The following is a 14,271-nucleotide window of genomic DNA, read 5'->3' as shown; positions in this document are numbered from 1 at the left end:
TCACACAAGGTATTCATTTTTATTTTCATCTCCATAAATCCTTGATTCACTTGAGTTGATAATTGTTTTGACACATTATGCATTTGACAAGCAATCCCTTACAAAACAGTAAACACTGAATCCATTTCAGATTCCACTTCCACTTTTTGAGATCCACCTCCTTTAATTGCAAGCTCCTCCTCTTGGACGAATTCTAATAAGTTCCTCTTCTTACTCAGTCATCGTAGGTCCTTTGGTTGAATGGCTGGCACCTGACCTCCTTGGGACGCTGGCGTTCGGGCTCCCCCACAGCCCTCACTTTCTCCAGCAATTCTCGGACCTGGGATGCCCCACGCAGGCCAGGCAAAGCCGTCGGACGTGCAGGAGCGTCATCCGATGCTACACTGCGTGCCATCGGGCCACCCAGCAAGGTCGTGGGTTCACAGGTTCCCTTGTTGGCCGTGCTGCCTGCGCGCACGACTTCACGTGAATGCGGGTTGGTAATGGCCGAGCTCACCAATGTGTCGGCGTCATCTTGCGGAGGCAGGATCGGCACCTGAGTCAAACTCAAACGGGCTGGAGCCCTCTGAGGCTTGAAGACTCCCAATGACGACTCCGTTGATTCAGCTATGCAGGTAGGCCTCAATTCTTCTGTACTTCTATATGGTAATTTTTTCTGAAGTTGAGGTTCAAATTTTTTCACATTAGATGCCATCATAAATCACTGTTATTTAAACAACTGTAAATATTATTTTTAACCACTTTTATGCTTTTTAACAACTGGGTATTTAGTGATCCAGCTGGGGAAAGGTAGAATACACATCTTTCTTCTACGCCATCTTGCTAAGCCCCCCCTGCTTTTTACCTTTAGTAATCATACTTGAGGTAGTTGAAAGCAAAAGTGACAGATGGTAAACAGTGGACAACATCTCTGCTCTTCTATCTCAAGGACTTTGAAGGTCCTTTAATGCCAGGATTTCCTCCAAAAGATTACTAACTGAAGCTTAAAATATTCAGCAAATTGGCAACAATGTTCAAACCATCTCCGCTGTGAGAATACAAATGTGGATCTTCTTGGTAATTAAAGCATGCTCTAGGTTCAGCTGGGATGATAAGCTACCAGCAGAGCACAAGGTGTTTGTAAAATATAATGGAAGCTAAATCTAAAAATTTAGGAACTGCAGATTGGAGGAGAAGAGAAATTACAAACACCAGAAAACACGATGGTTGCAAGAAATATTGGCTGTAATGACAACGTTTAAGTTCTGCTTGAAGCCATTTAACAAGGAGGAAGAATGAAAGTTAAACATTTATAGGCCATTGTGAGGTCATTTCAAGGCCAACATTGAGGGGATAATGCAAAGAGCATGTGTCGTAGCTGATCTGACTTTAGCTCTTGAAGAAATTATAATTTTGTTCCAGTTTGCCTAGGATGTCTATATATTCAAATCCAAAGCAGGAAACCAATATAAAAGCATAACAAATGTAACAATTAAAGCTGATGGGATGGGGCATAATATTCAGTGACGACACCCCAACTGAAATACAGTGGCACATTTAAGGAGGTCGTGCTGAGTCCCGGGATCAGTATGTACCAACGAACACATGGCCAACAAACCTGTCCCTGAGTTACCCGATTGAAAGTGAAATAACAACTAAGAAAAGCATCTCCTCAAATCTTAATTAGGAAAGGGGCAGAGTTTCATTGAGAAAGCTTGTCGACCTAGGAATTAGTACCAGAAGGCCACTCGACCCTTCAACTTTGTTCTGCCACTTAATCAAGTCATGAAAATCTGAGCTCAATATTCCTCCCTCTTGGCACACACATGCAAACGAAACATGCATAAACAAATGCACACAAACAAGCACTTGTGGGGGCACACAACACACACACACATACACAGGCACCCAACACACACACACACACACAGGCACCCAAGCATGCACACACACGCACGTACGCATACCTACAAACGTGCATGCGCGCGCGCGCACACACACACACATGCGCGAGCGCATACCTACACACACACACACACACAGATGTATACACACACATGTGCAAAGACTTAGACATGCATGCATATACGCATGCAAGCATACACTTACATGTGCAAACACATACAAATGTGCACATACACTCATGAGCACATAGACATGTACAAAAACATCTACACATGCACCAAGACATGCACATATGCACACGAGCACATGTACACTCACAGAGGCACACACATGCACACACTCTAGGTTCAGCTGAGATGATAAGCTACCAGCACGCACATGCACAAATGAGCACGCAACTCACATACACACCTGCACTTGTACATGAGTGCACACATACACATAAGCACATATCCGCGTGCGCACACATGCATGCATGCACATGCATGTGCACGTACATATGCACCTACGCACGCATGCGTGTACACAAACACTAACCCTTTGGCAACTTTCTCATCGAACGTATTAAGAAAATATAACTCTGCCTTTAAAATCTCTCATCAATCTGCTTCTAATAATCTTTAGGTGAAGGAATTTCAAATATTCACAGCCTGAGAAAAGAAAAAAAATCACGTCATCTCTGCTTTAAATGGCTAATCCCTTAGTTTCAAAAGGCAGAAGCTTGTTAAGTGGGCTGAAAATCAAAACCTACCAATATAGACATAAACCTCTGGAAGCTTGAAATTCTGACATGATATGAAATGAAATAAGAGCTTATTTTCGTATACAATACATAAACGCACTGAAATTCTTGCTCGATGGAGCCGCCCAGGTACACAAGGTGCACTGCCAGCAAAAGTATACAAGAAATCAAATTAATACAAAATGCCAGGAAACAGGAAAAAACTGATAATAAAGACAAAAGGATCGATAAAGAAATATTCACAGAGACAGGAGGTGCAAAACAAATTCAGAGGGGCTGGATTTCAGGCTTCTATTATCTTGTGCTTGAAGAAGTCAGTGAGAAGAGGTGATGACCGAGGTGATAGGGCAGCACCTCACATCCTGTCTTGAATGGACTGGAGGTCAGTGCCTGTGATGGGCTTGGCTGGGTTTGCCTGTCGTCTTTGGCGTTCCTGGGCATTAGAGTTTCCAAACCAGGCCATGATACAACCAGTCATTATCATTTCCACAGTAAAAACTGTAGAAGTTTGATAGAATAGTTGATAACTTATGAAAGCTCTTTGAAAATTGAGGCATTGGTCTGCTTTCTTCAATGTATAACTGGAAAGTGGACACCCAGGAACTTGCAGGTCCAATCCTCTTCACCACTATCCTTGCCAATAAAGGTCAGTGCATGGCCCCTTGTTGAAATTGCTGGAAATTCTCTACAGATACTGGAAGTTAGCAACTGTGGAAAGAGAAACAGTTACTGCTTCAGGTTGCAGATGCAAAGTTTCTTCAAGAATAGCATTCCTATTTTTAGTAGAAATTCAGATGAAGATAAATCTCAACCAAAAGCAAAGTTAAAGAGGAATCAAAAATAATAAGAATCATTATCAGTGCCAACTGTTCCTGTAGCCGGAGGACGATCGGAGGTTAAACAGACTTGATCTGAAGCACTAAATAATGATTATGTTATTTCCATCTGCAAGTACTTACAAGATTTTGAGAGGGATTAAGAGGTTTGTTTTTTATCTAACTGGAGAATTGGGGACTTAAAGGCCCTGCTCTCTCAATAAGGTGTCATCCATTTAGATCACAGATAAGTCCAGAGTTGTAATTCTCCGAGTTCGGTCATTGTTGTGTGGTTTAGTATGGCTGAAATTAATATATTTTTGGGCAGTTAAAGAAAGCAGAAGCTGTGGTCAGTAAGTGACGAGGCACAGGAACAACCAGGATTGCACTGAGTAACTTGAGGTGATAATGATGTTAATAATTTGTGGTACAATGTGCACCAAAATGTTTACTTGCTGCAGTAAGTGACTGCAGAAGAAAACTGCAACTGAATTAATAAAGATAATGAATAAAAAGGATAGATGGATAATAAATATTTATTACCTTTTGTGAAAGAAAAAATGCACCATTACTATTGCATAGATAGACCTTTTTGCATAGAACAGTACATGTTTGGCCCTTCATGTTTTGCTGACCTATATGTTCCTACAAAAACCCTCCCTACCCTGTAACCCTCTGTTTTTCTTTCATCCATGTGTCTGTCTCTTTTAAATACCCCCAATGTTTCAGTCTCCATCACCATGCCTGGCAAGGCTTACCAGGCACCCACAACTCTCTGTATGTAAAAAAAAATGTACCCCTGGCATTTCCCCTAAAATTCCCTCCCTTCACTTTGTACACACGTCCTCTGGTGTTTTCTACTCCTACCTTGGGAAAATGACGCTGGCTGCCTGCCTTATCGATGCCTCTCAAAATCTTGTAGACCTGGATTAAGTCAACTCTCATCCTTCTTTGCTCCAAAGAGAAAACTCCTCGCTCTTTTGTGTTGCCTGAGTAATTTATGACCAGTGCAGTAAGAGGACGTTTAAGAGCCTGATAGAAAAAAACCCAATTGTTCTGGAAATGAGAGGTGCTGGTTTTCCAGGCTTCGTACCATCCTCCTGGAGGTAACAGTGAGAAAAAGTTTCGAGCAGGGAGATGGGGGTCCTTTTGATTTGGTTGGCTTCTTGAGCAGAGCCTCACATCAATGTCTTCAATACATGGGAGGTCAGAGCCTGTGATGGACATGATTATATTGCTCCTGTGTTCCTGGAATGAACAAACCAGACTGTGATACAACTTTCCAAATGACTACATCTGTAGAAGTTCAGTAGAGCTTTTGATGACATGCCAAATCTTCTCAGACATGAGAAAGTAGAGTTGTTGTGCCTTTTTCATGGTTGCCTTGATGTGTTGGCTTCTAATTACATCTTAATTATGGATCTTTGTTTAATGAACTAATGAGGCTTGTATTAAAATGCCTACTTCAATCAAAGCTAACCAGAGTAAATGTTAAAATTAAGATATAACTTCTCGGTTAATAAATCTCAAAAGAAAGATGTTTATTTTGATGGTTGACTGGCATGGGGGAATGAATAAAGTTCAGATTTATTGCCAGAGTAGATACATCACATCAGATTCTTTTTCCTGCGGGCCAGGCAGAATTAACAAACATGTTGGGATTACTAGCTGAGGTCCTGTGGATTACAGTTGGCCCAATGTCACGTTCCTTTCAAACCAGGGTGACAACTCACACACAAGCATTAGTCTTTCCCTCTGCTCTGCTCAGCACCCCCACTTTCCATCCAATATCACCCTAGCACACATACCCACTTTGCAAATTACAGTCTCCTCACCAACGTCTCCACAGGTGAATCACAAAAACTGTTTTCAGTCAAGCAACAAACTTTGTAAGGCCTTGGGTAAACATTTGTAAATGCTAAGTTCTTTCTTCTTTGTTGCTCTCTATTCTTAACAAGCAATGTAAGATGTCAGATTATGAACTAACCCGAGCTCAGAATAAATCAGAGGGTTTTAAAGGGGATATGGAAAAAATGTCAACTGTTTGAAGCTCTGATAGATGTCCTTCTGCAGTTTGAAAACCTCTAACTCATTCCTTTCATCTAAAAGCAAGAGCTGGTACTGTTTCTGACTGACCTTCATTTTGGTGGCCTGGTGTCATTCAATCATCTTTCCAAAATCTAAATGTAGTATTAAGGACCAGACACTTAGACACCATATGATTCTGTGCATCAATTATTCAAAATGTACCTGGAAGTCTCGCACCAACCCTCTTTTCAATCTTCTTCAGCATGATGCTGAACCAAGCCATGAAAGACCCCAACAATGAAGACGCTGTTTACATCCGGTACCGCACGGATGGCAGTCTCTTCAATCTGAGGCGCCTGCAAGCTCACACCAAGACACAAGAGAAACTTGTCCGTGAACTACTCTTTGCAGATGATGCCGCTTTAGTTGCCCATTCAGAGCCAGCTCTTCAGCGCTTGACGTCCTGCTTTGCGGAAACTGCCAAAATGTTTGGCCTGGAAGTCAGCCTGAAGAAAACTGAGGTCCTCCATCAGCCAGCTCCCCACCATGACTACCAGCCCCCCCACATCTCCATCGGGCACACAAAACTCAAAACGGTCAACCAGTTTACCTATCTCGGCTGCACCATTTCATCAGATGCAAGGATCGACAATGAGATAGACAACAGACTCGCCAAGGCAAATAGCGCCTTTGGAAGACTACACAAAAGAGTCTGGAAAAACAACCAACTGAAAAACCTCACAAAGATAAGCGTATACAGAGCCGTTGTCATACCCACACTCCTGTTCGGCTCCGAATCATGGGTCCTCTACCGGCACCACCTACGGCTCCTAGAACGCTTCCACCAGCGTTGTCTCCGCTCCATCCTCAACATCCATTGGAGCGCTTTCATCCCTAACGTCGAAGTACTCGAGATGGCAGAGGTCGACAGCATCGAGTCCACGCTGCTGAAGATCCAGCTGCGCTGGATGGGTCTCGTCTCCAGAATGGAGGACCATCGCCTTCCCAAGATCGTGTTATATGGCGAGCTCTCCACTGGCCACCGTGACAGAGGTGCACCAAAGAAAAGGTACAAGGACTGCCTAAAGAAATATCTTGGTGCCTGCCACATTGACCACCGCCAGTGGACTGATAACGCCTCAAACCGTGCATCATGGCGCCTCACAGTTTGGCGGGCAGCAACCTCCTTTGAAGAAGACCGCAGAACCCACCTCACTGACAAAAGGCAAAGGAGGAAAAACCCAACACCCAACCCCAACCAACCAATTTTCCCCTGCAACCGCTGCAACCGTGTCTGCCTGTCCTGCATCGGACTTGTCAGCCACAAACGAGCCTGCAGCTGACGTGGACTTTTTACCCCCTCCATAAATCTTCGTCCGCGAAGCCAAGCCAAAGGAATGGGCTCCAGGCACATTTCCAGGCAGCAGCGCTAATAGCTGTTAGAGTCAGATCTAACCTAATTCCTTCAGTAAGGCAGGTCTTTTTTGGTTCACTATCTTGCATCATAACAAGTGGCACCGTTTGCTCAACGGTGGGTCATCAGTGGCCAAACCAACACAGCTCACCTGAGCTAATCTTTTGAATATTTTATTTAAAAGACTCAAACAAATATATACCAACAATATAAGACATTTTCTTATCCCACAATATAATATACAAGGTCCAATATTTCCCCCATTCCCCAGATATTAAATAAACCATAAAAGGCAAAAGGAAAAAATTAAAACTAAAAATTAAAATTAAAACAAACATGGTCAATACCACAACTTTAATTCAGTCTCTTCTATATTTATCTGTCAAGATTATCTGTATCTTATGTCTTCAGTTGGGAGGGGGGTGGATATAGATCTTATTTGTGCCTCTCTGTGCTTCAGGTACAGCCACCACACTTCAATGAACGTCATACTTCTTCCTCAAGTTGTACGTGATCTTCTACAGGGCAAGGCAGCTCTGCATCTCCATACTCCATTGGGTAATGTTCAGTGGAGTGTTGGACTTGCACGGAATCTCTATACACTCCCTGGTTACAGACAAAGTGACCTTCACAAACTGAATTTGCTGTTTGGATAATCTCAACTGGACTTCACCAATATCTCCCAGAAGGAACAAATTTGGGTCTTGTGGAGCGCCACTTTTGTAAAAAAAAAATTTAAGATGACCCCCAGGTCTATCCAAAGGATATAATTTTGTACATAGCCAGATGGTGTGGATACAGGTTCCAACCTCTACACTACATCTGAAACACTGATCCAAAATTCTGACTTTGATTATGTAATTTTTGTGGTGTGAGGTACAACTGATTCAGGAAATTGTACTGTACCAGCACGTATCTGGCATCGACAATCCCTGAAATGCTGTTCAGTCACAAGACTTCCCACCAATTTTCATCAATTGTTGTACCCAAGTCTGACTCCCATCTCTCCTTTGACTGATGTAATCGAGGCTTTGGGCCCTCACTCTTGAGTAGGAAATACATTCCAGAAATAAACTTAAATACATTCTTCTTTCAAATTAGAATCTCCATGGTGCTGCACCCCAGCAGAGTCATTGTTTGTCCTAATTTGCCTTTTAAGAAAGATCTCAATTGTAGGAAGCAGAAGAAGGTTCTATTAGATAACCCAAATTTAATCCTCGCTTGCTCAAATGATATTAGTTGCACCTGATCATAACCGTCCTCAACATACCTGATACCTTTCTAGCACCAGGTGTCCAGAATCCTGTTGTCCAGCCTCAGGGGTATTAAACTGTTTTGGATCATGGGTGTATTAGGAGACGGCCCCACTTTCAGTCCAACACGTCAATGTATTTGTTGCCATATTTGGTAAATATGATTTAATATGGGGTTATTCATCTTTTTGGAAATTAATTTGATGTTCCATTCATATACATGTTCTCCTGCGGACCTTTCTCCTATCGAGAGTGGTCCAATTTGTGCCCAGGAAGAGGCCCCCCTCCCTCAAAAAGCCTTGCCTGGGACACCCAATAATATTTTTTGAAATCTGGGAGTTTCAGACCCCTAATTTACATTCCCATGTAATTTTTCTATGCCGTGGAGACTCTCGCCACCTTCCCATTCTAGAAAAAAAATTCTGACACACTGATTGAGCATTTTGAAGAAGCTCAGGGGCAACAGATGGGCAGCGTTTGGAGAAGATACTGCAGTCTTGACATCACCTTCATTCTGATACAATTCACTCTGCCCAGTAATGTTATGCGCACAGCTCTCCAGCTTGCCGTCCTCCTCTATCTTCCGGAGCACAGGGAGATAAATTCACATAAATATTGCTTAAATCTTTTTCTACTTTTACCGCTAAAATTTAATGCCTTCCTGTTGACACTTAATTTTGATGAGGATGGTGTTGCCCATCCCTAGACACCCCATACACCCCACACATCCACATATTGGCTTCAAAACCACAGCACAAAAATTCTCCTTTGTCGTTAGCGTTAATCACAAGGTATATTAAATGTCATAACTTTGCCACAAAACCACATCTGGTAAGGTCGCTGATAGCAAAGCTTCTCTCCCAAAGGAACTCAACGTCTTCTACGCCCAATTTAACAGCGAAGAACCACCTCTCTGCACCCCCGTGTCCCCTGAGGATCTTTCCTGGTCCCAACACACCAATGGCATCGTGAAGAAAGCACATCAGCCCCTCTACTTCCTCAGGAGTTTGCAGAGTTTTGGTATGACACCAGAAACCCTGGCAAATTTTGACATATGTGTGGTGGAAAGTGTGCTGACCGGCTGCATCACGGTCTGGTATGGGGACACCAATATCCCTGAGTGTATAGCCCTACAAAAGTTAGTGGACACAGCCCAGGACATCACAGGCAAAACCCTCCTCTCCTTCGAGAACATCTACAAGGAACACTGCTGTCGGAGAGCAGCAGCCATCATCAAGGATCCACATCACCCAGCACATGCTCTGTTCTCGCTGCTGCCATCAGGAAAGAGGTCTCGGTGCCACAAGACTCGCACCACCAGGTCCAGGAACAGCTGCTCCCTCTCCACCATCAGACTCCTCAACAACAAACTCAATCAGAGACTCATTTGAGGTCCTTGTTCATTTTATTGATTTTCTTTTTTATTCTCTCTGTATTGCAGTCAGTTTGTTTACATTTGTTATCTGTTTACAGTTGTTTATTTGTTTACATGTTTAAGTTGTGTACAGTTTTTGTTTGCACTACCAATTAGTGGTCATTCTGCCTTCCCAGTAGATAAAAGGAATCTCAGGGTTGGATGTGATGTCATGTAAGTCCTCTGACAAGAAACCTGAAATCTGAAATTTGATTCAAGTGAAATCAACCAAACCTAATTTCAGGGATGGAATTCAATGCCCAAAATAAAAGTTGTTCAGTGCAGGCAGCAGAGGAGACATTTTTATGTCTTTGTTTTGTTGAGATGACGATTTGCCAGTTTTTCTCACCATCCACCATGAACATTCCATCCAAATCCTGTTTCTGAACCATAATTCTTGCCACACCTCTTGTCACAGGACTGATCGATTTTATTTACATTAGGGAATGTTTTAAAATTCTCACCATGGCCAAGACTCATTGGCCTTTCCTCCACTGTCTCTGTGATTCTGTGATTGCATCAGGATCTCTGCTTCCCCAATTATGGTTTCACCCCACTCATGGCACAGTTAGTGTGACACTGTTACAGCGTCAGTAACTCAAGTTCAAATCCCACGCTGTCTCTCTTCCCGTGTCTGCAGGGGTTTCCTTAAGTGTTCTGGTTTCATCCAAAATGTATGGGGTTTGTAGGTTCACTGGGGTGTAATTGGGCACCACAGGTTTAAATGGCCAGAATCAGTTTCTACTGTGCTGTAAATAAAATTTAAAAATCATAAAAATCTTGGAAAGCGGAGTCGTTGTTTAGGAACAGGAGCAGGAGAGAGATGCAGCGAATTTGAGCAATCCTCAGGCACTGTTAATCTGAGTGATATTCAGGTTCAAGTTTGTCATCATCTGACTGTACACAGACAGCCAGATGAGAGAGTCTTTCTCTTGAGTCATCCTGTACACACATTGACAGCTGCGAGAGGTGTTCCCATCCTCTCGTGTGTTGCATCCACATCCATGGGTGGGGGGGTTTGGGTTTGAGCTGGTCGGAGGAGGGGAAAGGGGAAGGTGAGCAGATGTGAAGAAAGCACGGACAGTGAGTTACATCAGTCAGTGAGTGGCCAGACTCTTGAGAACAACATGATCAAGTGAAAGGAAAGCGAAGGGGCTAAAGGAAGGATGTGAATTAATGGGAGTGAGAGGAAGGGAGGCTGAGAGGGCAGTGGGGTGGGGAGAATGGATAGGATTAGGGAACTGTGAGAAATAATGTAGGGGCAAGATTGTGTGTGTGTGTATGTGTTTATGTCTGGGTGTGTGTGGGTGTAAATGTGTGGGTATCTGTATACGTGCGTGTCGGTGGACGTTTGTATGTATGTGGGGGTGTGTGTGTGGGTGTCTGTATATGTGCGTGTCTGTGGACGTTTGTATGTATGTGTGTGTGTGTGTGTGTGGGTGTCTGTGGAAAAAAGAGAGAGACAGAGAGAATGCATGTGAACTTTAGAGGAACCAAATCTTGTCAGCGGCAGATGACAGATTCCAATGGTCTTGGACATAGTGCTATGGGACCAAGACCTCACTGTCATTTCCTCCCAGTGGAACATGTGCAATGCTTGCAGACATCTTCCACTGGAACAGAAATAAGCATCTTGACCCCCAGGGACGATCAAAGAAAAAGCATCACAAGCTGATGTTGCTTGCTCCTGCATATCTGTTTTCAAGATAATTATCACTGTTGCCACGCAGAACACATTTGCCTGGAGTTGCTCTTTGGTGAGCTTATTAAAACAAAATTTCTGTTGAAAGCTGATACCTACTGTAGTGTTTCAAAGAAAGGGCATGACTTTCATTGAAATCTGGGCAATAGATGACCTTTTCACAGGTCCGTTTGGAGGATCGTTATCACAGACTATTAAGCAAAGAGGGGAGCTGAAGTGAAGCCTTACTCTTCAGTCATTGCATCGTAGTATTTAGAATTGCTCATTGGTTCAGACTGCGGTGGTGACTTGGACGCTGCTCACTCCACAACGTTGCAGTCAGGAAGCTTCACCTTTCTTTCCACATTCATGATTCAATTCCTTTTGATAAAATTAAATAAATGATCAGTGAAAGACAAGATCTTGGGCAAACCAGACCTATTGGTAGCTGCATTGCCAATGTCTTTAATCAATGGTCTTGGATGGATTACCATCTCAATCCCAAATTTCTTACTTTGGTGGCAACATCAGTGACTTGTAGCAAGATGGTCCAAGATGTTTTACCAGTGAAGTAAAACAGAGTTTGGAACAGAAATGCTGGAAGAATTCAGTGGGTCAAGCAAACTGTGAGGTGGCTGGGTTAGTGTAGAGTTAGCACAACGCTGTTACAGAGGTATCAATCTGGGTTCGCACCCCACGCTGTCTGCAAGGAGTTTGTACGTTCTCCCCGTGTCTGCATTGATTTCCTCTGGGTGTTCCGGTTTCATCCCACCATTCTAAACAGATGGGGGTTGCAGGTCAATTGAGTGTAATTGGGTAGCACGGGCTCGTTGCCAGAAGGGCCTGCACCCTATGAGTAAATTTAAATTTAAAGTTAATCTGTCGAGGTAAAAGGTGTAAGTTTGATGTTATGGGTCCAGACTCTGAATCAAGATTTCAAAATTTGGTCTGCATGCACAAAGAGGAATTGGAACCGTTGAAAGGCCTGGTTAAAGAGAGTGGTCTCTACGATGGCTCGAGAGTTAGACCGCATAGTGAGTGAGACCAGAACCAAAGAGAGCAGATGCCGCAGAAAGCACAACAACAGAAGGAGATTACAGGGACTTGGAGGGATGAGGCGAGAAGGAGATTACAGGGACTAGGAGGGATGAGGCGAGAAGGAGATTTCAGAGACTAGGAGGGATGAGACGAGAAGGAGATTACAGGGACAAGGAGGGATGAGGTGAGGGAAGGATTTTCAAATGAGTGAGGATTTTGAACTGAAAGCTTTGCTTAATGACTAACCTCGTGTGAGTCAAAAGGTGGTGCTTTGAAACATTTATAGAAAGGTACAAGCAATGAGGCTAGCCAGCTGTATATTTGAACAGTCCGGAGGTAGCACAGGCCACTGCCAATTAGATATCTGCTCCCATCTGTTTCCCTGTTCTGTTTAAATCTGCTCACTCAAAGTTGTTGCTTTGCTGACCTCACTGATGTGGACTTTCGGTGAATTTCAACAAGCAACCATGGTTGGGATCTTTCACAAAGAAAATATGGCTGTAGGGCATAGATTTAAATATTTTAATCAGAACTAGTGGAAATTGAGGCTGCAGATGGTAAAAATTTCCAAGTAAAGGCAGGCAAGGAGATCCTGGTGAAGGAAATCTATACCAGTGGGGAGGATTCCCAACAGTGAAATAAATCATGTTAATACTAAGCTCTAAAGCAAAATATTTGTGACTTTCTAACTTCCAAGCTCTAGGGCACCACAGTTGTTGTAGCGGTTGGCACAAAGCCTTTACAGCACTGGCGATCGGGATCTGGATTCGAATCCTTCTCTGTCTGTAAGGAGTTTGTACATTCTCCCTGTGTCTGCGTGGGTTTTCCCTGAGGGCACTAGTTTCTTCCCAATGTTCAAAATGTACCAGGATTGTAGGCTAATTGGATATAATTGGGTGACATGGATTGGTGGGCCGAAATGGCCTGTTACCATGCTGTATGTCTAAATTTAAAAAAAAAACTCTTAACTCCATAAGAACTGAAAATGCTGGAAATTCTTAGCAGGTCAGTCACCATCTGTAGAAAGAGAAATAGAATTAACGTGTCATGTACTCTTATCAGAACTCAGAAATCAAACATTTTATGTTGAATTTAGATCGTGTTGTATAACACCCCATTTGCCACATCTGAGCTAATATGGAGTGAATTGCAACTAATTAATGCTTCTTAAATTTTTAGTTATTTTTGTAATGTAAGGAAAATATAGGAACCAACTTGCATTGAAAGTAATCTCATTGCTGGGAATTAATCAAATGACATTGCAATCAATCTTCCTTTATCTGATGGGAAAATAATCATTTTGCCCATTTGTTTATTAAAATAACTCTAGAGCAGCCCAAGACAAATCTGTGATGTCTCTTCACAGCACCAGTTTCACTTATTTACATGCTCAATTAAATTTCTAAGTCACAAGTTATTGGCTTATTATCTCATTTGAGATTGATATCATCTCCTGCAATTGCATGGGACAACGGCAGAGCTGATATCATGGTGGCATTTCCACGGGGGCAAACACATGGAGAGCGAGGACTGGAGACACTGTGCTCATTGTGGGGTCCAGCCGCCCAGTCAGACAGACATGAGGGTTTGCAGACTCCGGGAAAGCAGAGGACTGGTGCAGGGGACCAGAACATGGGAGAACACATCTCCCCCACCCCCGATTGAGAAGGAGATGACACATGGCACGGTGACCACTATGGTGGGCCTGTGTGGGGCTCTTTGGCTGAAGAACACCCAAGTGGCAAGGCTGTTGCCAACTTGAGGTGAGAAACCCATGCAGATTGTGGGCTTCTGGAAACTGTGGTGAAAGGATTTGCACCAGGTTGCAGACTGCTGGAGGCTGGGTCGAGACTGGCTGAAAGGGGAACGAGGTGTTGGAACCTGGATGCGAAAGGGTGCTGAAGGGTTCCTAATGGAATCAGAAGTTTGGATCTGGAGCTTGGGTTCCCGATGGTTTGGGCTGGAGTCTGTGTGGCTGCAGAGGTTGGACTGGAGCCAAATC

The 14,271-nt window shown here is 43.4% G+C and overlaps 1 long non-coding RNA gene across 3 annotated transcripts in view; it reads left to right on the top strand.

Moving 5' to 3' along the window:
- The first annotated feature begins 219 nt into the window (after positions 1 to 219).
- LOC138749895 (uncharacterized) overlaps positions 220 to 14,271 on the top strand; it is a 52,698-nt gene continuing 38,646 nt past the window's right edge. For all 3 annotated transcript variants that reach the window (XR_011348928.1, XR_011348930.1, XR_011348927.1), the window contains exon 1: positions 220 to 614. This is a non-coding gene — a long non-coding RNA (uncharacterized lncRNA). The remainder of the gene's footprint in view (positions 615 to 14,271) is intronic.

This window comes from Narcine bancroftii, chromosome 14, assembly GCF_036971445.1.
Source record: "Narcine bancroftii isolate sNarBan1 chromosome 14, sNarBan1.hap1, whole genome shotgun sequence".
Classification (NCBI taxonomy): Eukaryota; Metazoa; Chordata; class Chondrichthyes; order Torpediniformes; family Narcinidae; genus Narcine; species Narcine bancroftii.
This window is presented reverse-complemented; position numbering and strand designations above follow the sequence as displayed.